Source organism: Neolamprologus brichardi, chromosome 3 (assembly GCF_056152115.1).
Source record: "Neolamprologus brichardi isolate AB-2024 chromosome 3, ASM5615211v1, whole genome shotgun sequence".
In the NCBI taxonomy this organism is placed as follows: domain Eukaryota; kingdom Metazoa; phylum Chordata; class Actinopteri; order Cichliformes; family Cichlidae; genus Neolamprologus; species Neolamprologus brichardi.
The window spans coordinates 38,067,395-38,088,891 of record NC_142106.1 but is presented as its reverse complement, the minus strand read 5'-3'; the positions used below and the strand labels follow the sequence as shown (position 1 = coordinate 38,088,891).

General features: G+C 42.2%; 1 protein-coding gene across 9 annotated transcripts in view; it reads left to right on the top strand.

The window, feature by feature from the left end:
• LOC102783746 (adhesion G protein-coupled receptor L3) overlaps positions 1–21,497 on the top strand; it is a 257,526-nt gene that overhangs the window by 25,214 nt on the left and 210,815 nt on the right. For all 9 annotated transcript variants that reach the window (XM_087837411.1, XM_087837393.1, XM_087837405.1 and 6 more), the window contains exon 2: positions 2,159–2,247. The gene's annotated coding sequence lies outside the window, so the exon portion shown is untranslated. The remainder of the gene's footprint in view (positions 1–2,158; positions 2,248–21,497) is intronic.

Genomic DNA, 21,497 nt, shown 5'->3' with positions numbered 1-21,497 from the left:
CTCACAGCACTACTGTAAATGTAAGATCCTCTTACATTTACACTTTCTTATGTTTTGCTAGGCTGCTAATTGAGTGCAATCCTTCCACACAACAACCTAACTCATCTTTAAAGGAGCAGCTAATATATGGACGAGGTGGCATGATTGTTTGCAGTTAAAAAATGTATATGATTATGCAACACTGGTAAAGTAGACATTGGTAGTGTCTGTCTCCAACAGGAAAATTAGGTGATTTTCCAGATAATGCGTCAGTCATTCAGCCTTGGATGTATATTTCTCTGTCCAGAACTCACTGATGATGTGTTGGAAGCCTCACCTCCCAACTACTGCCAGTACTTTAACTCTAATGATTGGACGAGAGCAGTAAATTTGGCTCTGATAGTGTTTCTGCTGAGTGCGAAAGACCAAGGAGAGCAGCAAGGAGTTTATAAGAGGTAAATGTGTAAAATTAAAGCTCTGTCCAGTTGCTGTAATTACTGTTAATTAGGTTTGATCAGAAAAAGAAGTGAAATCAAGTGAAAGCACACGATGAAACCTACCATACCGCTCAGAACATAATTTTTGCTTTCTGTTCTCGGTGCAATTGATTTCTCCTTTTTGTGCAGCAGTATGTGGTTAGGATTGTTGCAATATGGTGCGACCGTGCTCCTTTCCAAACACTTGCAGGCCTGCTAAATGACTGGCAGATGCTCTGTTGACCAAACTAGTTTCAGCAGTTCAGCTAAATTGACCTATCGCATCTGCTTTCTCTGCCAAAGTCTCAAATTTGATCAAACATAATGAACAGCAGATTTGATGAAGCACGTCCCCGGCACTTGTTCGAAAGCCAAGACCGGTTGGCCATTGTGCCTCGATAATATTTAGAAATTTGGCAATATAATTGAGAGCCATTCTTTTTCCTTTTCATTTGCAAGCATCTTTGCACAATCTGACAGAAGTAAAGGAATCATTTCACTAAGTACCTTTTTTTTTTTTATCATTGGCACACATGCACAAATTATAGACTCTCGTTTGCCCTGTGTCTCTGTCATTTTAAATCACAGCCAGTGCTTTTAAAAGAGACGTGGACATGAGGCGGACAACCCAAATAGGTGAGAGGAAAGAAAAAAAGGTTGTTTTAATTAAGTCAAAAGGAAAATCTACCTAATTTGCATAGTAAACACAGTGCTACCGATTAATCCTTTTTCTTTTTTTTGTTTTTAGCTTATTATTCAAGACCATCCAGTGCCATAGACACCTCAATTACAAAAGCTTTGGTGCTCATCAGTTTTATGATTGCATGTGAGATTTAATTATAAATCATGTAATGATTGTTTTGCGTCACAATAACAAAGAGAACAGCTCGTCGTGTGTTTCATCAGGGATGCCGAAGAATTGCTCTTTCCCAGAACCGCTGAATGCCATTTGATTTTCCCTCTGTGTGCATGCTCTTCATTAATACATCTATAATTAAACCTAACCACTTCACCCCTCGCACACAGATATAAATTGAATGCGTTCAGTTGAAATATATATAGTGAACAGGCCAACGCTAAGGATGGGAGATGAGAAATCTCTGAAAGAAAGCACTCCAAAGATGGATTCATACGATGGCTAAAGAGGCAGGGAGGGATAACGAGGGGAAAACTGGAAAGTGTGAAAGGTGACTGGGGGAGGTTGCCATCAAAATGCTAATGTTGTGTGGGATATTTACTGCAGAGTGTTAATGTAGTTTAAAACAGGCTCTTTGTCCTGCAGCCCATCACCAAGCTCCTGTTGGGCCCTAATAAATCAGCCATTAAAAGCTGATGTGACCTGAATAGCACTTCATACAGCGGCAATCGGGCTGTAGCGCCAGTATGGGAACCAGAAAGCAGCTGAAAAATTTATGAAGATGCCACTTAATAACGGTCGACCCAGAAGCAAGCAAAATAAAAAGTGTCTGCGTGATGTGGCTTGGAGAAAGTAACGCTTGGACTCCTTTTTTTTAATTTTTTGTTTTTTTAAGTAAATCTGTGTCATACAGTAGACGTGCAGATGCCTCTTCATGTTGGCAGACGTTAAAGGTTCCTGCTTTTTAATTGCGTCCCCTGTCGCCCGTTTGGAGAGAATACAGCGAGAGTCGGTGTGTTGCTCTAACATAAGTATGCCCCGCTCTAACTTTTGTGTTCTCTTCCAGGACAGGACGTGCTTTCCCTATCTGGAATGTGATATACGGGATTTGTTCAGCAGCAGCACTCAAGGACCGCTCTCCTCTCTCAAACTGAGGTATTGTACACTTTTTATCAGCATTTCTGACAGCATCAGACTGTAAATGTACGGCGGCCCTGAGAGTTTAGACGCACTGCAGCTTAGGAAAACACCAGCAAATCGGAAAAAAAAATGCTGCAAAAGCACACAAAAAGTCACAAATTCAATTCAACAACAGTTACCTCAAGGGACTCTGTAATACTGTCAGGTAAAGACCCTACAATAACTCAGACTTGGCGACAGTGGCAAGGAAAAACTCCCTTCTAACAGGAAGAAGCCTAGGCACAGGAGGGGCAGTCATCAGCCGTGATTGGCTAAAGGCAAGACACTGTGGAAGAGACAAGCTAACAGTAAATGGCTAATAGCGAACATGTAGCTACAGCATTATATGAATGATATCTCTGCGTTATCATCAAAATAATGTTGGTCCGGGATCAACATCACAACGGACCAATCACGAACACTCAGTTAGCATCGGAGAAGAAGTTAGCTAATACTATTAAAAGCTACCGTAAGCAAACCGAAACGAGTAACCTAAATTTGGCGGACAGCAAAGCTAACTTTATAGTATATTTATTAAAACACACGTTACCATTGCATCTTCTTATCGTTTACACCGGCGAATCCCACTTCTTTTAAGGGTGTCTCAGTGCAATTGTTCCCATGTTTTGGTTGCTATCATTTTTGCAGCTGGTCCGTCACACTATCATCTCCCCAAAAACACTTTTATTTTGTGAGATTTTTTTTTCCTACTTCCGTTGTCTTTAGCGTTTTTCTAGTTGCTGGTGTTTTCTTCAGTTGCAGTGCGTTTGAACTCTCAGGCCCACCGTACAAATGGGCCTGAAAATGACTCCGTGCAAGTCATGAATATGCAGCGCAACCCAGATTAAGTCTGCAACCCATACACCACCACCACCACCAACCCCACCCAGCACAGCACAGTAATGAAGAGCATTCATGTGGGCCAATTGGGCTTGTACTCTGCGCGCAATAGGATGTTTATGAAAATGATTCACGATAGGTGCTCATCTTCATATGCAAATCTGTGGGACACCACTGTTAGGCCTCTAATTTGTGCCGGCGGCGGCGAGGAGGGTGTTTTTTTTTTTCTTTTCTTTTGGTCGGTAACCATACGTGTCTACGGAGCGTGCTTGGATTTCATTCCCTGATGCAAATGATGTTTTCGGTGTAATCATGCAAAAGCACAGCTGGCTTCCATTTCTCCACACCTCGAGCCTGTTGCTCCCCCTCACTGCTGACTCTTAACCACCAGAACCTTCCTTGCGCCGGGCTCCTGTCTCCTCTCCCCGTCTGTTTGCCGTTGTTGTCTCCTGCAGCCCTTGTGTTTGCTCTCTGCTTCTTGTAGTTATCTTCTTTCCCTTTCCTGTGTCACTTGCCACACCAGCCCTCCCCCTTTCATCCCATCATCACACACACACACACACACACACACACACACACACACACACACACACACTTCTCTCCACTGCCACCACCTCCAAGCAACCCTCTTCATATTGAATGGATCCACTAGCCTCGGTGCCTCCTGCGGTGAGCCTGGATTGAATTCAATTAGGGAGATTGTTTGCCCTGCAGAGTTTACTGGTGGGCTCCGTGGATGATAGGTTTGCCTGCCGACTTCCACTTCTCCCAACGTCCTCCCTCACTCATACACACACACTCTTCCACACACAAAGACACACCACTACATCCATCTACCCTGTTTCCCCTTCATCTGACTCAGTGTAGACACCCCTCCTTTCCTCTTTCTCCTAACAACTTCCTTTTGGCAGTGCACTTGCCTTTCTATTTCCATTTCCTTCTTTTTTTTGGTGTGTACTCTGTTTACGTTGCTTTTCAGGCCCCCGTTGATGTTTTTATGCTATTTTGTGACATCGCATTCAACATGATCAAGGCATAAAAAGCGTCACAGTGGGGAAAATGTGTCATATCACCTCTTTGATAAGACCACAGGGCCTCATATTCTCCATGTGGCTGTTTTGTGAGAGTTGCTGGGATGGGATTTTTCAGATGGGAACTGTTTTATTTGAGCTTAATCCCAGCAGCTACACACACATTTCAAGATAATCCCCCCCCCCCCCCATTTTTTGTTCCAGAATTAATTTTCCCATTTTCTAGCATATCCAGCATAAAGGGAAGGGCAGTAAATGTTGCTGACATAGGAGTAATGGCCACATTAGTTGCAAGGTGAAAATAGAATTGTGCTGTCATTTGAATAACATTGAGAGCAGCAGGCGGTACTTATGCATGCTGCTGGCTTGTGGTTTTAGATATGAAGTGAAAATCTGGTACAGACATAATGGCCCTGGTCTCTGTTCTGTGTAGAAACATATTTCAGGGACTTGTCCTGTAACCCGCTGCTTTCCTTCAGATGTCACACTGTGTGACTGTGTACCAGTGCTCCTCAGAAATCAGATACTGTATTAGTGCTGAAAGATGTCAAATGAATTAAAAGCTAGGCATCGCTTTGATGATAAACGTCCTAATGCACTCTGACGTGGAATTACGACCTTCGTTTGATGTACCTTTTTTTTGCCTGATTTGTGGTCACTGCCGATTATGTTTAATTCACTTGAAGGCAATGACTTTGTGGGGCTTTAAAAAAAAACCGTTTGATTTACAAACAAGTGTCATTTGGCAGAAGGATATTTTTCAAGCTACTACGCGAGAAGAATCCTAAAGTAGACCGATTATATTTCCTTTTTCTCTGATACTTGTGCTGTTACAAACCTGTAAATGGTAAATGGTAAATGGCCTGTATTTGTATAGCGCTTTTCTAGTCCCTAAGGACCCCAAAGCACTTTACACACCCAGTCATCCACCCATTCACACACACATTCACACACTGGTGATGGCAAGCTACATTGTAGCCACAGCCATCCTGGGGCGCACTGACAGAGGCGAGGTTGCCGGACACTGGCGCCACCGGGCCCTCTGACCAAATGCTCGGATGCTCTTGCTTTAGACTGCGCTAAACACTCAGTTTCAGGTGCTTTTTTTCTACTCTTGTGTCTGATTGATGTCAGAGGCACAGGATTTCCTTATATGGTGATCTCAGGTTCATTGTTGGTTTATTCATGCCACTTCAGAGTACTCATTCGATAGCAAAGCTGGGCAGCTAATGCTAAAAGACACGGCGCTTCCATCTGTAAAGAGCAAGACTGAGGTATCAGAACGCAAAGTGTAACTACCGTTATATTGCCAAACTGTGTCCAAGGTTTACAGTTTGTTTCCGGAGGTCCACAATGTCAAGACAAAGAGTTTCAATGTCCACGAGCACCAGGTTTTGTTTACGAAAACCCGACAAGGAGCAGCCAATCAGCGAAAGGCTTTTAGGAAAGGGAGCCTTAAAGAGACGAGTGATGCAGTGTTGCAGACACAAGGCGACCTTTAAGGTGCTGCTTAAAGATTAGCAAGGATTTTTTTTATGTGGTTAATAGATACTCTGGGTGAGTCCAAGAATAAAAATTAAGAGCTGGAAATGAATATAATAGACCCCATTTTTATCTGAACATCTACAAAGCTGCAGAGCAACAAAAGTTCTTTTTAGCCTGTTAGAGAGTTGAAGCTCCGTGTCTGTCTGCAGTGCTTTGCATAGCCAAAGTGGCTTCCTTTAGCATCAACCATTCAGGTTACTTTAACCACAGTGGCCAGAGATGACTTTAGCCCCGCCAGGTTTTTGGTTCTGTTAGCTTAAAGCCCTGCCGTTTGTTTTCATAGCGTGATCCTGCCTGGACTTGTTGAAATGATGCAAAACAGGTCATTTGAATGGAAAGGCATTGAGATCCTTTCGGCCAATGTCAGCAGTGTTCTTGAATTTGAATCCTATCCAGAGGTAGTTGACTTTGCACGTCTTTGTTTTTCATGTCCTGTTACTTGGGGCAACTATGGTCAGGCCAGAAGCAGGCTGCTCCAAGGATACCAGACAGCATCGAAACCCTCTAAATGACCAAATTATTTAAAAGGCACACATTGTTTTGTGTAGTGCACGGCTGATAATGATGACCCTCTGTGAAAATTGTTGTTGTCAAGACAACCGCACCTTGCTGGGGGATAGATTAATTATGACGTGTTTGTGGTCATTTTCTCCCAGTGGGTAGTGGGGCGCGAGGGGGGCCTGATGTGAAAGTGCTCCCGCAGCTTTATGAAAATGCTGCTTAGTCATTTCTATATGTTGATTTGATGATTATTGATTTTAACCTCAAGCAAATTTGTGTCCAATAGCTAATATGCTATTAGAATCATCAAAGATGCCGTGTTTTTGAGGTGAACGTTTTTTGCAGACAGGACAGGAAAGTTTTCATTCTGCCGTTGATCATTTCTCTTTGAGAGCATGTGTTAACAGTCTCATACTCTAATTACTCTCACAGTCAGTAAGGGGCAGGCAGTTTTAAGCCATTTGTTTATAGCTGAGGGTAAAGTTGCACAATAAAACTCCACACAAGGACACATCGAGCGGATGTAACCGTAATTATTTCGTGTTACGTCACCTGGAATGTGTCTGCGCGCTGTATGTGCGTGTACCTGTGCTTTATGTGGTGCTTGCTGTGACACTGCACTATATATAGCTCCAACGCCCATCTATTACAATACAATATTCATGTCTTCAGTGGCAATTTGTTGCTCTCTTGAACTGCATTATCATGGTAATGCCATCTATGATTTCTCCATGCATCTGTAACGCCTGCAAAATTTGGTATCAACAGAATAAATACAGCTCTCAAAGAAGAGTTTAAAACAAATCAATAGCTGCATATAGTTTAAGTTTTAGGAAATATCGGGGACAATATTAGGTACACCTTGTTAGCACTGGGTTGGACACCCTGTTATGCTGGAGACATTAGTTTGAGATTTTGTTGACATGATAACAAAACAGGTGCTGTATATTTGTTGCCAGCACACACATTATACAAATCTTGCATTCCTCCACATCCCAAAGGTGCTCTATTGGATTTAGATCTGATTACTGTGGAGGTTATTTGAGTACAGTAAACTCATTGTCACATTCAAGAAACCGGTTTGAGATAAACTGAGCTTTGAGACAGGGTGCGTTACCCAGCTTGAATCACATAGTCAGCAACATGTTTTGCTTAAGTCATGCTTATTTGGTATGATAAGGCACAAAGCGGATACCTTGGGGGACGCATATCGTCATTGTAATGAGTGTTTTGTTTTTTTAGTTACTGTTGCCGTCTAGTTTTCTCCTCTGACCTCTAGCATCAACAAAGAGAACTATCGCTCACTGGATATCTTCTGTTTTTCCGACCATTCTCTGTAACGCTAGAGATGGTTGTACGGGAAAATCACAGTAGATCAGGAATTTTTGATCCATCCGGCACAACCATGCCGCATTCAGAGCCATTTAAATCGCCTAAATTTCTTCCCCATTCTGATGCTCAGTTTGAACTTCAGCAGGTTGCATTGAGCTGCCATGTGATTGGCTGATTAGATATTTGGTTGAACAGGTATAAAGTGTCCGGTGACAGTAGGTAGGTTAGCTTAACTATAACACAAAGGTGGGAAAAAAGAGAATTATTATTTTGGACTTATTAATTATGTTATGTTTTGTTTTGATGCTTATACAAATGTAAGAAGCAGGATTTGTGAATTTAGCACATGCTAACTGAAGTATTTCAGGAAATCACCGCCCAGCTAGCTAGGCTAGCATAACTGCTGTTAAGCAAGTTCGGGTTATGCTATTTTATCTGTCAAAATATAATACATGTATTTTAAAAAATAGCTTTAAAGGTCCTGATAAACTGATTATGTTATTTGTGGACAGGTTGAGTCATGCTAACTGTTTTTCCTATATTCCACTCAAAGTCAGTGCTAATGCTAAATGCTAAACATGCTAATGCTAACTCAGTAAGAAAGTGAAAGAAAACATTTCCCACACTGTTGACCTCTTCCCTTAACCCTGTGTGTCTGTTTAGTGGGGGGATTTCTGAGATAACACTTCCTCTTTTCTATTCCATCTCTAGACCTCTACATACCCACTTAGCTATTGCATGTCACAGCCCTCCACAGTCCCACAGGGCTTTGCAGGTGAGTGTTTCACTTTTCATGACTGGTAAAAGTAAAAATCCCTTCAGCACCGATGCCCACCCAGGTCTGACAGAGAGAGCATTAAATTTGGACGGGGCTATTTTCGGTAAGGGAAAGAGGAGGGGTCACTGGGATGTTCGTGAAAGTGTCTTGTCATGTGCCTGGTCGTTCTCCTGATTCCCAGCCTGACAGTTTGGGTGTCTTAATAAAACAACACCCCTGACAGCGAGCTCACACAGCAGCTCAGTGGTTTCGCTCCATCATCTTCTGCCAGCCCTTCCTCTCCTCGGCTTCCCCACTGTGCCCATGTATCGCCCAGCTCCTCGCTGTGACCGCTCAAGCTGATTTAAATGAACAGGACGATCTGTTGATTGCTATTAGATTCATGCATAGCTTGAAACCTCTAGGGGGTGGGGGGTCTGCCATTATCCCATTTGATATACTGTAGCAAAGCAACAACTGGCCTAAATTCAAAGCTACTCTTTATACTCTTTTTATACTCTTTATTTGTTACTCAGGTGTATCTAACTAACCTCAAGAGCCTTTTTTCTTCGCCTTCTGGTTTTCGTAGCACTTATTCTCCCTTGAACTTCTGCTGCACCCTATCCAAAAGCTTCAATTCCAGCAAAGGTGTGCTGTTCTAATCAGCTCTGTTTGATGTGTGGAGGCAGCAGGCTTTATGGAGGAGCCAAGATCTCTTAGGACATTAAGGCTAGAGGAGAGGGAGGAGAGGAAGAGATTACTGCTAGTCTTTTTATAGAGGATCACTCCATCTTGTCCTTTTTAGCTCACTCATTAGTTCTCGCTTCCCCCCGGAGGGCGATTCTCTCGTTCTGTCTCTCACCAAAACCGAGGCCTCTTCTTTCACTTTGGCAAAAAAAACTAAACAAAGAAAAAAACTCTTGTCTGGCCATCATTTAGGCAAATATGATCCAACAGTGTTTCCGTTATCACAAAGTCAGAGTCAAAAAAGTGCTTGTGTGGTCAGCACTGTTCCCACTTTGGCAGGTATTAAAAAAAAAAAGATTTTTTTTTTAAAGCAGCCCAGGAGAGAGAAGGGGATGAATAATGATTGCACATGCCTCCCTTTGTCAGCCGTGGAGCCGGCGACATGCCTTTTCTTCATTTCCATCGCCCAATTCCCTCCATTTCCTCTCTCCCTCCCTCCCTTCGGTCAGTACCTGTGAAATCAGACATCCTTCTGTGCCTGTCAAAAAATAACCACATCTGCAGCTGCAACCGGCTGTCAGGGGAGTTCACCGCCTGACAACTTGCGCGCGCACTGAGGTAATCAGAAGTTGTCAAAAGTGAAGTGTCCTCTGCTTTGACTGAGCTAGTGCGGTCCCGTCCAACACCGGGAGCTTTGGCTGCGGTGTAGGTGTACTAATGGCCTCTTTGTCATCAGGGATCATTAAATGATGTCCTGCGACTGCATATTTTGGCAGCAAAATTGTTGTTTAGCTGAGGAAAATGGAGACACGGATAGATAATGGGAGCCCGCATTCGCTGCCAGCCTGCTGGCCAACTCTGTCGTGGGATGGAGCGCCTCATACGCTTTCATGACCTCCTATGATCATACATCATTTTCAAGTGCTTGGAATGCAATCCTTTCTTTTTTGGTTTTCGTTTGTTTACATATTCCCAGGTAGCTTGTGAAAATTTAATTTGTTCCCCATATGCATGGGGTGCTCCTCTGTGAGGAAGCACCTGTCTTATAAAAAATACCCCCACAAGCAAAGAGGAATTATTGATTTGCATCTGTTTAGTCGGGATGCCGCCCTCCACGCGAGGATCCCGAAGGTGCCGTCGCACCCGTCTGTCCTTTTTACGGTGGCTCTAAAACCGTTGATAGGGGCCGCGATCCGTTTCTGCCCTCCCTTGAGTTTTATTTACAGCCCCAGCCTGGCAATAAAGCCCGAAATTTATGGCTTACTTTTTAATTAGAAATAATGTCTTGTAGAGTTTAAGTGATGGATGGTTTAATCAATATATAGACCGTGGCTGGGCCTATGATAAACGTCTCTATTGACAGAGCGCAAAGTAGCCTAACTTGACACTTTGTCTTTCAAAGAAATATGAAGTGTTTTGTTTGGTGACGGGAACTGTACGCTGCCCCTCTCTGTGTCTCTCTCATTATTCCTCCTTCCATTTTACTGTCTCTCGCGACTCTGTCAACACTTTTTTCGTCTCAACAGGCAGTGTTTTCTACAGAATGAATCAACCTCTCCTGTCACACTGTATTTAGGTAATTATTTTACCACCCGAAACCCCTATTGTGTTTTGTGCCACATTTGCTAAAGTTTAAATAAAATAAGTGCTGAAGGTGGGTTCTTTTGAATGGAAACTGACAAGCTGGGAGAAATGCAATTCTCAGATAGAGGGGGGATTTTTTTTTTGTTTCTTTTTTTTTATTGGGTAAAGTGGTTTCCTCTTTCTCTCAGGTTCAGAGAAAAAGAGGGAGCAAAAAGGATTTTCAAGTAGAATAATTAAATAGGAATCAAGTCAATGGGATTTGTTTCCTGGCGCTGCAGATAATTGCGTAATATACACCGGGGAATGGAATTGTGGTACTTGACGATTGAAGTTCAATTTTTGTCACTTGCGGCTTATTGTGAAGTGTTCAAACATGACATGCGCTGTGCTTAACTCGGTGCCGTTTTCCACAATCCAGACAACTCCACAGAGCGATCAGACAAAATCGGCTGTAATTTTGCACAGGACTATAACTAACACGCGCCATTATACTTCTAAAATGTCAGGAAACTGGGAGGAAATAGTTGTGTGAAATCAAATCAGGGATGCAGCAAAGGGAAAAACTCCAAAGTGTCATATTTCAAAAGCTTTAGCTAGCTTGCGCCTGGCTTTTAATTATTAGATAGCTTAATAAAAATGTTAATCATCATTTAATATATTTTTATCATGTGGATAAAAGAAAACACAAGATATATTTTCAGTTTCCCAAAGCTGTAAAATTCCACTTTTATAGCAGTCAAACACAAATATGTGTCTTACTACAATACATTTAACGTGTTCGGTTGTTTGTTTCTCTGACTTGAACTCCTTTTAGAGCAGCGGTCCTCAACCACCGGGCTACGAACCGGAGTCGTTTGGTACTGGGTCGCGAGAGTTGAGGCTTGGGTGTGAAATTTATGGCTTTCAGGGTTTTTACCAGTTTTTATTGTTATTTTTTAAACCATTTTTATCGTTAACTCGGTTTCCCTGGGTCTTTTCCTGTGTGTTATGAATAAATCTTTTTTTTTTTTAAACATTTTTTCCATGAAAATATTGTCGGAAATTGGCGCAAAAAAGGTTGACGCTGTCTTCGAGCGTCAGGAGTTGAGTAACCAAACTTGGCACACGGGTACATCTTAGGCCCCTTCAGCTTCTTACCGAAATCAGATTTTATGATGTCATCATGTTACCTAGTATCCACCTAGCATTGTGTTAGAATGAACAATTTTTGAACGTTTAGACACCAATATCACCTTTGCAAAATCATTGTATCATTTTTATTTCACCACCACAGCATATATGCAAAAGCTGAATTATGCATGATGCATTATGACGCCATCACGTTGCCTCTCAGCCGGCTGCTTAGCATTGGAATAAAATGACCCGATTTTAGCTTTTGTGCATCTACAGCACCTCATAAAAGCATTTTGTTTTCATTGCACAACAGTGACAACCACAAAGCTGAATTATAGATGCCTAGCAGCCACCTAGCAACAGGCTAAAATGAACCTGTTATTACATCTGAACAAACTACAGCAGCTATTTTTTTTGGGTGCTTTTAGTGTGTTTCAGTTCGTCAGGATCAAGAAAAAGGCATGTACTAGTACCTTTAATCAAATACAAATTTAAAAGGAAATAACAATAATATACATCAAAACCAATGTTGGGTTCGATCTTGGCAGCACCTCCTGGTAGTGTCAAACAAAGATATTGTGGTAGACGGCAGAAAAGATGAGGGGGAGAAACCTATGCAAACAGAATAGCTGCTATAAATAATAAAAATATAAGTTTAATGCTGTTTAATGCTAGATTTTAGAGCATAAATATGAAATATAGTCTAACGTACCCTTTTGCACAACAGTGACCTGCTACATGACGTTATCACATAAAGGTAAATATATTACACACTCAAGTCTGGGTTTATAAAGTTAATGATTACTAATCAGTAAGATAAGAAGCAAGAACGGTGACAGTTGTGTTGCATCAGAGTCCTTCCTTCACCGTTACACTTGAATACTTGCAACATGACGCCTGCCTCTGCAATCCAGACCACCTACCTCAAAGAGAACAGGATAATCTTATCTATATTCAAACACGCACAGATCGGTGCACACAAACATAAAATCACCTGACCTCTAAGACAAACCACAATACCTTTCTTTCTTATTGATTAGTCTTGCATTCACTGCCCAGGGCAGGTGCAGGCCTTAATAACGGCTTTATGCTTTGTTTTCATGGTCCCTGGAATAGAATAACCACAAATGACATGGATCTCATGCTATGAGTCCCTCTGGTCAATGGTTAACTGCTCTGCAGTGATTCAAAGCATCCGGGCTCTGTCGCGAGTGACCGCTTTTATACGGATCTCGACCTGGATACGTTTTCTTCGCCCTCGCTCCCCACCCTCCACGCTCGCCAGTCTAATTTCTGCTCTTTTCCTCCCTTGCGCCGGCATGTATTAGCTTATCTGCCTCCTTTGTGAAATATAAGCTTGTAGATAAGTAGTATATTGGGCCGGGTTACTCATGTCTGTCTTGTTCATTCCTCACAATCCTCTAATTCCCTCTAGAAAGCTATTTTCCCAGACTGCAGGTGGCCTGTGTTGTAACGTAGAGGGCACGCCTGATCTCCCCACAGCAAACACAGACATGTAGTCACCTCTTTTGTATTCTCTACAAGTGCTGGTAATGCCCCAGTATGCATGTGCACTGCAAGTGTACACATGACTAATCTCGGAGACAGCGTAGAAACATACCACTGATAGGTACGCAGCTTTACCCGAGATTAGCCATGAAGTCAGGAATTATTCATCTGTTGTGTTTGTGCCCTTTTTATTTCTGGTTGACTGATGAATGGCACGCACAAAACAAACAGAATCTCGCATGAAGCTTTTAACTGCGGTTACCCCTTAGTCCACGGTTGTTTGCTGTGTAGACTCCAGGGGGGAAGTTACGCCATCTTTTTCAAAGCATGACTCTGTTCTGACACTCGCTACAGTAAACTGCATTAAAGGAGGGAGTGAGCGTTTCCAAACCAGAGTAAAAAGCAATGCCCTGAGACAGAAACTGGTCCTGTTTGCTGGTCAGGGTCACTGCCCACCACGACCTCAGTCACTGGCCAGTTAATTAGGAATTAGAACAGGCATGACCCTCAGGATGTTATCTACGTTAGAGTAATGAACACCTGGAAATTCTGGAGCTTGTGCACAAGTCACCGCATTGTGACTTTTAAACTCCTGTGGCCTTTATAATTCTACTCCCAGGATTTTCTTCCATTTCTTTTTTGTCCCCTTAAAGCAGGGGTGTCAAACTCAAATACACAGTGGGCCAAAATTCAAAACTGGAACAAAGTCGCGGGCTAACGTTAATATTTATTGAAATATATTTATTCCTCCAGATATAAGAATGAATCTTTTCTTATGGACTCAAACACGTTTTGCTGAAAAACTGAATATGGAACAAGCAAAGCTTAATACTAAACAATATATATATTAGCTGTATAATACCAGTAGGCCAGCTCTAATAGTAATTTGGTATGGCTTCACGGGCCAAATGTAATTAGGCTGGGCCAGAGTTTGACACCTATGCCATAAAGGGAATGAGGTAGTGTCACGCAGCCGGATAAATGTAATTTCCATTCTGTGGCACTTAGATCTAAGCTAAAAACAATCAGCATAGATTAAATTTAATATAGTCCTGTTTATTGTCCAAGAATTACCTTGTTGTTATAGACTGTTATGTCCTTTCCTGTTAAATCTCTGTGGTGTCCATAAGAGCAGATATCCATAATAAAGTCATCCTTCCATTTATGAGGGGCAGCCAATCAGAAAAAAGCTGGCTTAAAGTAATGCTGAAGGCAGCTATATAAGCTTGTTTACAACAGGGATGATGTGAGAGGTTGTGCCGAGCCTCAGTGTAAGATAAATAAGGATTATTTTTGTCAGTCATGCAGTTTAACAATGTTATGGGGGCTGCAGTATTGAATTTTTCTTCAACAATTTGTCCAATATCTTGTTGAAAAAACTGCATACTTTTATAAAGTTTGCTGTAGCCTGTAAAAACACCTTTAAAAATGACTTTCATTCATCCTACCGCAGAGTTATAATCAAATGCCAGCGCGTGCAACATAAATAAAAGCACGACGAATATAAAAATTCTAGAAAAGCGTGACTGGAGGTAATTCAAGGGAAGGAAAAGTATTTTGCAGAAACACGCACTGTTGTGTGTGTTGTTTGGATACCTTTGAGAGGCTGTAAATCCATTGTCAAATCACGTGTACCCCGGTTATAACTAGTATTCCATTTGCATCAGCAAAGCAGAGCCGCCTCAGCGCCATATTTGTATTCAGAGAGGAAAGCGGCACAGGTGGAGCGTGGGTTCCATAGCTAAAAATACGAACCTTAAAATTACATATACATGCTCTTGTTTTAAAAAAAAAAATCCAATTTAATCTATAATTCTGAAATCGCATTTGTGGTGCAGCTGGTGTGTTCATGCAGGGCGACTGTGATTTTTATTTCATTCTGCCCGTGTAGACCCAGATTTCCTCCTGTCTGCCATATCATAATCACTTGGCCCGATGCCTTGATTTGGTGAATTGTTACACCCCGACTGGGTAGTGTATGATACACCAGCTCACATTCCCCATTATTTTATCAACTGCTTTTTTCAGGTCACAGTGCAGCCGAGAATGTGGCGGGTTTGGGTTATTTTTTTTTGTTTTTGGGGTTTTTTTCCCCTCCCCTCTGTCTGTGCTGGCAGTGAGCACGCCCCAGTACACACAGTCCCTAGATGCAGTCTGGCAGGCCTAGTGAATCATCTTCCCGTCACAGGTGGGGGAAATACAACAGCGGGATTGGCAGTCCAAAGGTGGCGTCTGGCCCGCTCTTGAGTGAGGTGTTTGGCTCTCTTGCTTCCCCTGTAAAAGACTATGTGTCCTTTTTTTTCTTATGCAGGAGGAAAGAAAGTAGTTGAGCAACTTTATATTTCCCCTCCGCCCTGAAACGGTACACCAGTGATGCTGCAGATTTTTAAGGTAACACCTGAATTTCGAAACCCATCACAGGGTCTGTCTGCGCCTCCGTGAAGCTTTAACCCTGATTGTTTGCGTGTTTGCATTTCTGTTACTGTGGCCGCGTTTCTCTCGCAGCCCCTCTCCCCGCGTGTATTTGAGAGGCTGTTTCATCTGCGCTCTTGTAGCAAGGTGGCTGTGAGGGCCGCTGATCAAAGGCGGACTCCTCGGGGCCAATGAGGGCCCAGCTCGAGCAGCAGATGTTTCCCTTCTCTGTTAGCACTTCAGTTAGAGCTATCCTTATTTAAGCGACTCCCTGCTAATGGCTCTCACTGGTGTCGGATACACCAGATCGCTTTTCTTCTCCTTTGTGTGCGGAACATGGGACAGAACGCGAAACGCCAGGGATATCTTGTTCCTCTCTGACACTCTCATTGTGCTCCTCTGTGAATTTCTGGCCAGAAAAATCCCTTTCACAGTAATTGGGTGTGAATGAAACACTTGCGCTTGCCTATTGTCTACAGTACAGTCTTGTATTCAGGCCATTGGTTAAACAAGCCGAGAGAGAGGGCAGAGACGGATAGAGAAAAATTGTTTGTGTGTGTGCCGGGGCTGCGGAGGATTAGGGTAGACCTCGCAAGAGTAGAGAACTATGTGAGGAAAAGTATTAAAGAAAGGGGAGTTATTGTCGCTTGCAGAAAATGAGGGAAAACAAAGAAACTATTCGGGCCGTATCAGGAGCAGGGAGGGACAGGAATGGGTTTCAGTGAGAATAGAGACAATTTGGAAAAAGTAGCGAGCGGAATACAAAGTGGACAAGCGCATTGGTTTAACAGAAACTGCCAGCTCAGGTCCAGATTCTTCATATGGCGTACAGGAGATTGATTGAAAGATTTGGTGGGCCTAATTGCACTGCACCATCTGCCCAAGTTAAAGAACCTGCCAGGCATGTGACAGTTTCCAACAGGCTCACTGACGAGCAGATGTGTGCAGGCCTCGTGCATGCGTGTGCGCGTTTAAAGCACGTCAGTCCCTCTTTACTTTGTGATCGCTTCTTTTTTTTGAGAGAGGGAGAATGAAGACAAAAAAGTCTTGAGATACAGAGACCTGACGTGCAAATGCATATTGTGAAAGCTCTTTTGTGCATAATTAAATCTCCCTGTGCGTAACGCTGCCTCGTGTTTGTCATAATTTTGGTCTGTCTGTAATGGTGGAGTGGTTATTGTTTCTGTCAGAAATGCTATTGATATAACAGCCTGACAAATGTCATCGGCACAGATTGGATTTCCATAAATCAATCAACCACGCCTACCCTCCCCATCGCCACAATGAAACAGATCGCCGGTGGAATTAAACAAAAGAAAATGCTCTTCACAAAACATGCATGCTAATTTATCCAGTAAATTCATTTGGTATTCACGGAGATAGCCAAGGAGGGGAATGTATTCAAATCAAAAGTGCAGTTATCACATCTATTAACAAGGCAGCTACCAAAAACACAGAGGAAATTCTTTATTAGATCAGTCCGCTGAGATATGTAATTTCTAATTTAAAAGGAATAGTTTAATTTTTTTTGCTATGTGCGCTTATTAGTTTTCTTGTTGACATTTAGATTAAAAGATGTAGTTATTATTTATTCATTTATTGAGTTATTTATTTATTACTCTTTGGTAAATGAAAAGCTGCCACTTAGATCAGGTTAGCGTCATTAGCATAATGCTAAACTGGCTACATTTTGTTACGGAGTGATTTTAATCTACTGAAAGTCGCCGAATACCAAAGGGACAACATGCATTCAATTCAGTTCAGTTTAGTTTTATATATAGAGACAAATCACAACAACAGTTGCCTCAAGGCTCTTTATATTGCAAGATAAAGACAATGATACAGAGAAAACTCGAACTGTCAGATGACCCTCTATGAGTAAGCACTTGGCGACAGTAGGAAGGAAAAACTCCCTTTTAGCAGGACGAAACCTCCAGCGAAACCAGGCTCAGGGAGGGGCGACCATCTGCTGTGACCAGTTGGGGGCGAGATTACCAGCACACCCACGGCAGCTTCGTCCTGATTCATCCCCTACACTTCTGTGCTTCCCTCCTCATCGTCACCAGTGTTGGTCAAGTTACTTGAAAAAAGTAATCAGTAACAAATTACTGATTACTTCCCAAAAAAAGTAATCCCGTTACTTTACTGATTAATACTGATTTACTGATTACTTTACTGATGATTAATTACTTAGTTACTTAGTTACTAATAAAAACACGATTTACAACCTGAATAGGTGATAAAGCACTAGATCTTTCAGCCCAATTCTACTTTTTCTGCATAATCCATCATACAAAATGTAATCAAAAGGAAAAGTCTCTTTTTAAAACTTGTTTTATTAGTTTTAATCTTTTATGCATCAAGCAAAAATTCAATTATATGCACCATTCTCTGACTGGAAGAAATTAGTTTAACATTTAAACCTATTTTCTGCACATTCCAGCACATAAAATAAAATATTTTTTGTGTTTACACTCAGTCTTTCAAATAGATGCAAGTAAAATACAGCAGAAAATAAATAAAATCAAAGACTAGCGGTCCTGTCGCTCTATTTTCACCTGTAAAGCAGGAGTGGGGTAGGCGGAGGTTTACCCTGGTGCAGGTGAGCCGCAGCGGTCAGTGGAAGAATCCGTGAGTTTCTCTGCGAATTTCCCATTATGTCGTAGCTACTCGGTGTTTGCTTGGAAGTTTAGGGGTTTTTTCCGCTGTAAAAAGAAGTTTTCTTCCCACGCACAACAGACGCTAATGTTTTTGTCACTTTTTATGGAATCAAACTCAAAATAAGGTCAGTACTTCCACGCTTTAAACGCTGCACGCTCATACTCTCTCCTGCACTCGATATATTATCCATTGTTGATCTGCACACAGCTGTTGTCACGAACGTCGCACTCGCTTACGTCACTGTCATGAGACATTCTCGCAAAAAAAATCAGTTTTAGTAACGCAACAACGCAGCGTTCCTACGGGAAAGTAACGGTAATCTAATTACCGTTTTTGCAATAGTAATCCCTTACTTTACTCGTTACTTGAAAAAAGTAATCGAATTACGCGTTACTGCCCATCTCTGATCGTCACAGCATAGCCCTCATAGCTCTTACTACCAGTGACGTCCCGATATGAGCCTAACGTGGCGCCATACGTTTTCAGGGCTAGTTGATTTATTGGGAGCCCCTTTGTGCTGGAAACCTCCAGACATTTCGGCCCATATTGACACTCTTTGGCATCACACAGTTGCTGCAGATTTGTCAGTGAGACCAGGCAACTTCTTTATAATCTTCTGTTGTCCAATTTAGTTGAGCCCGTGTGAACTGTGCCCTCAGTTTCTCAGAGAAGAGTGCCAACTGGTGTGGTCTTCTGCTGCTGGAAGAGATGCTCTTCTGCATACTTTGGTTGTAACAAGCTGTTCGTTGTGTCATTGTTGTCTTGCAGTCAGGTCAAAGCAGTCTGGCTATTCTCTAGCATCAATGTGGCTTTTTCTCCCAGAGAACTACAGCTCACTGGATATTTCCTCTTTTTCAGACCATTCTCTGTAAACCCTAGAGATGGCTGTGTGGGAAAATCCCAGTAGATCAGCAGTTTCTGAAATACTCAGCTCAGCCTGTCTGGCACCAACAATGATGCCACATTCAAAGTCACGTAAATCATCTCTCTTCCCCGTTCTGATGCTCGGTTTGATCTTCAGCATCTTGTCTCGACTGTGTCTTCCTGCCATGTGATTTGCGGGTTAGATATTTGCATCAATGAGCAGTTGAACAGCTGCATCTAACAAAGTGTGCAGTGAGTGTACAGTGGGCATTATAGTGGGGGGGGGGGGGGGGGGGGGGGGAGTACGAACAGAAAAACTTAATTCATCACAAAATTCAGTTCCTTGGCCGCCAGCATTAGAGGCTGAAAAAACTGCGAAAGCACGTCGCTGGAAGAAAGGAATCGAGGCCAAAATCTGTCGACAATCAGAGCTTCAAAGTGACTCAAACAAAGAAAAGGAAGCTGTTTAACTAATGAGGCGCACAACAAACCGATCTCTACTTTCACGTACAAAAAAAGGGGGGGTTGGATTCACCTGAAATTGGACACCTTTGCCTTGCCAAAGCAGGATGGGGTGGTGAACGGGGGAACACCAGATTAGCAAATAAGGTAATTGCATTAGCATATCAAATCACCAACAACTGTCCTTCTGCTGCTTTGTTCATGCCAGGCTTTGATTTTAGCCAAAAAACAGATTAGTGCGGATGCACTGTTAGTTTCAGTATCTCATGCCAAAGCAGTGTCTAATATACATCATGTGCATATAAGTATCATATGTGCTGTTATAAAAATGCTTGCTTTTCATTTAAAACTATATCGGATTATATTTGAGCGCTGTTAAAGCCAGATGTTCGGCAGACAGTTCTAGATTTCTGTTTATAAACTTCATCTTTACAACCTCATCTTCAAACCGTTAAACTCCAGCGGAGGAAACCAAAAAAACATGTAAAGAAAAAGAAACCGCGCTAACTTCTTGTAAATGTCCAGCCACGATCTAAGCCTCTATCATGACATGAAAGGAACTGATTATTAATTTACATGCCAGGCTGGAGATGTAATTGGTGTCTATCGGAGAGATGATGTTAGGAGCGTATCTGGGGAGTTTGTGGCTTAAATGTTGAAAGCGTTGGGCAACCGCACCGCAGTTTGCATTTGAGAGACATCAAGCATAAAAGTTACGTCACGCGTGACACTTTTTATTATGCACCCTTGTCTCCTTTTTCCCTGATTTGGGCAGCGAAGATGGGGGGGACACTGGCATGTGTTTCATATTCAGCATACTCCAATCCCCAAGTCCCTTTTGTAATTATTATTCAGTAGATGCACTGCTTGGCACAAGGACAAAAGTTTGCATAATTTATGCAAGGCCGTCATCAATTTTTGAAAAATGGCCCCGGCCTTTTCGGTGCTTTTAACTAAATAGATGCACGTCAGCTTGGACATAAAACGACCGCAAGGAAGAGAGAAAACTTTATTTATATCTTTACCTAAACTTTGAACCAAAGCACACTTTAGAGACTATATTGGGCTTTCATTGTCCAGCTCATATAAATTTATTTTAGTTGTTCTCTTGAGCTCACTGTTCTCTCCCGTTGGGAGAGGGCTACTACACTGTGTGAAAATAATACTTCGGAAGGCACTTTTTCCAACACCTCCTCAAGAAGTCAGCTTCTCAGATGAAGTATTTGGTTATGATAGCAGCCCACTTCCTCCGGATGTGTCCCTAAGGGCTCTCACCTGAGGAGTTATTTCCAGCACGTAATGCTCACAGGAAAAAGATCCTCTGGTGTAACACCAAAAAGGAACATTGTCATTCCGAATCCCCGGAGAAAGTGCTCTATTTTTTACTGTAACGAAGACGAGGATGATGTAAATAAACTCCGTTTACTGTGAACCTCTGTTCTTTTCTTTGTCCATACATTCTACTTTCCATGCCTCTTTCCCCATAATCCTTGCGCGACGTGGTTTTTCCACTGCATTGTCCACTGGTTTGGATTTCAGTAATCTATGGCTTGGATGTTGTAATCCATTTCTGCTGCCAGAACATAGGGAGGAATATTGGATGTATTTTTTCTGGCTCTTTTGTTTAATGTCCTATAAAGATGGAAATCTGGCATTTGTCCTGTAATTTCAAAGTAGGCTGTGTTTAGTGGACAGGAGACCATTATCCAGATTTCAAGAGGTAAATAGTAAGATTGAATAATGAGCCATTTCGGTTCGCCTGCCTGTTCTTTCAGTCTCCACTGATTGTGCATGGAAAATGACATAAAATGCTGCGTTTCTGTTCAGTTCTTACTCAGGCTATAGGAAATTTCTGGGGCACATTAATCCAAAAATGTGATTATGATTTTTTTATTGTTGTATGGACAAGTCTGGGGTTTTTTGCTTGT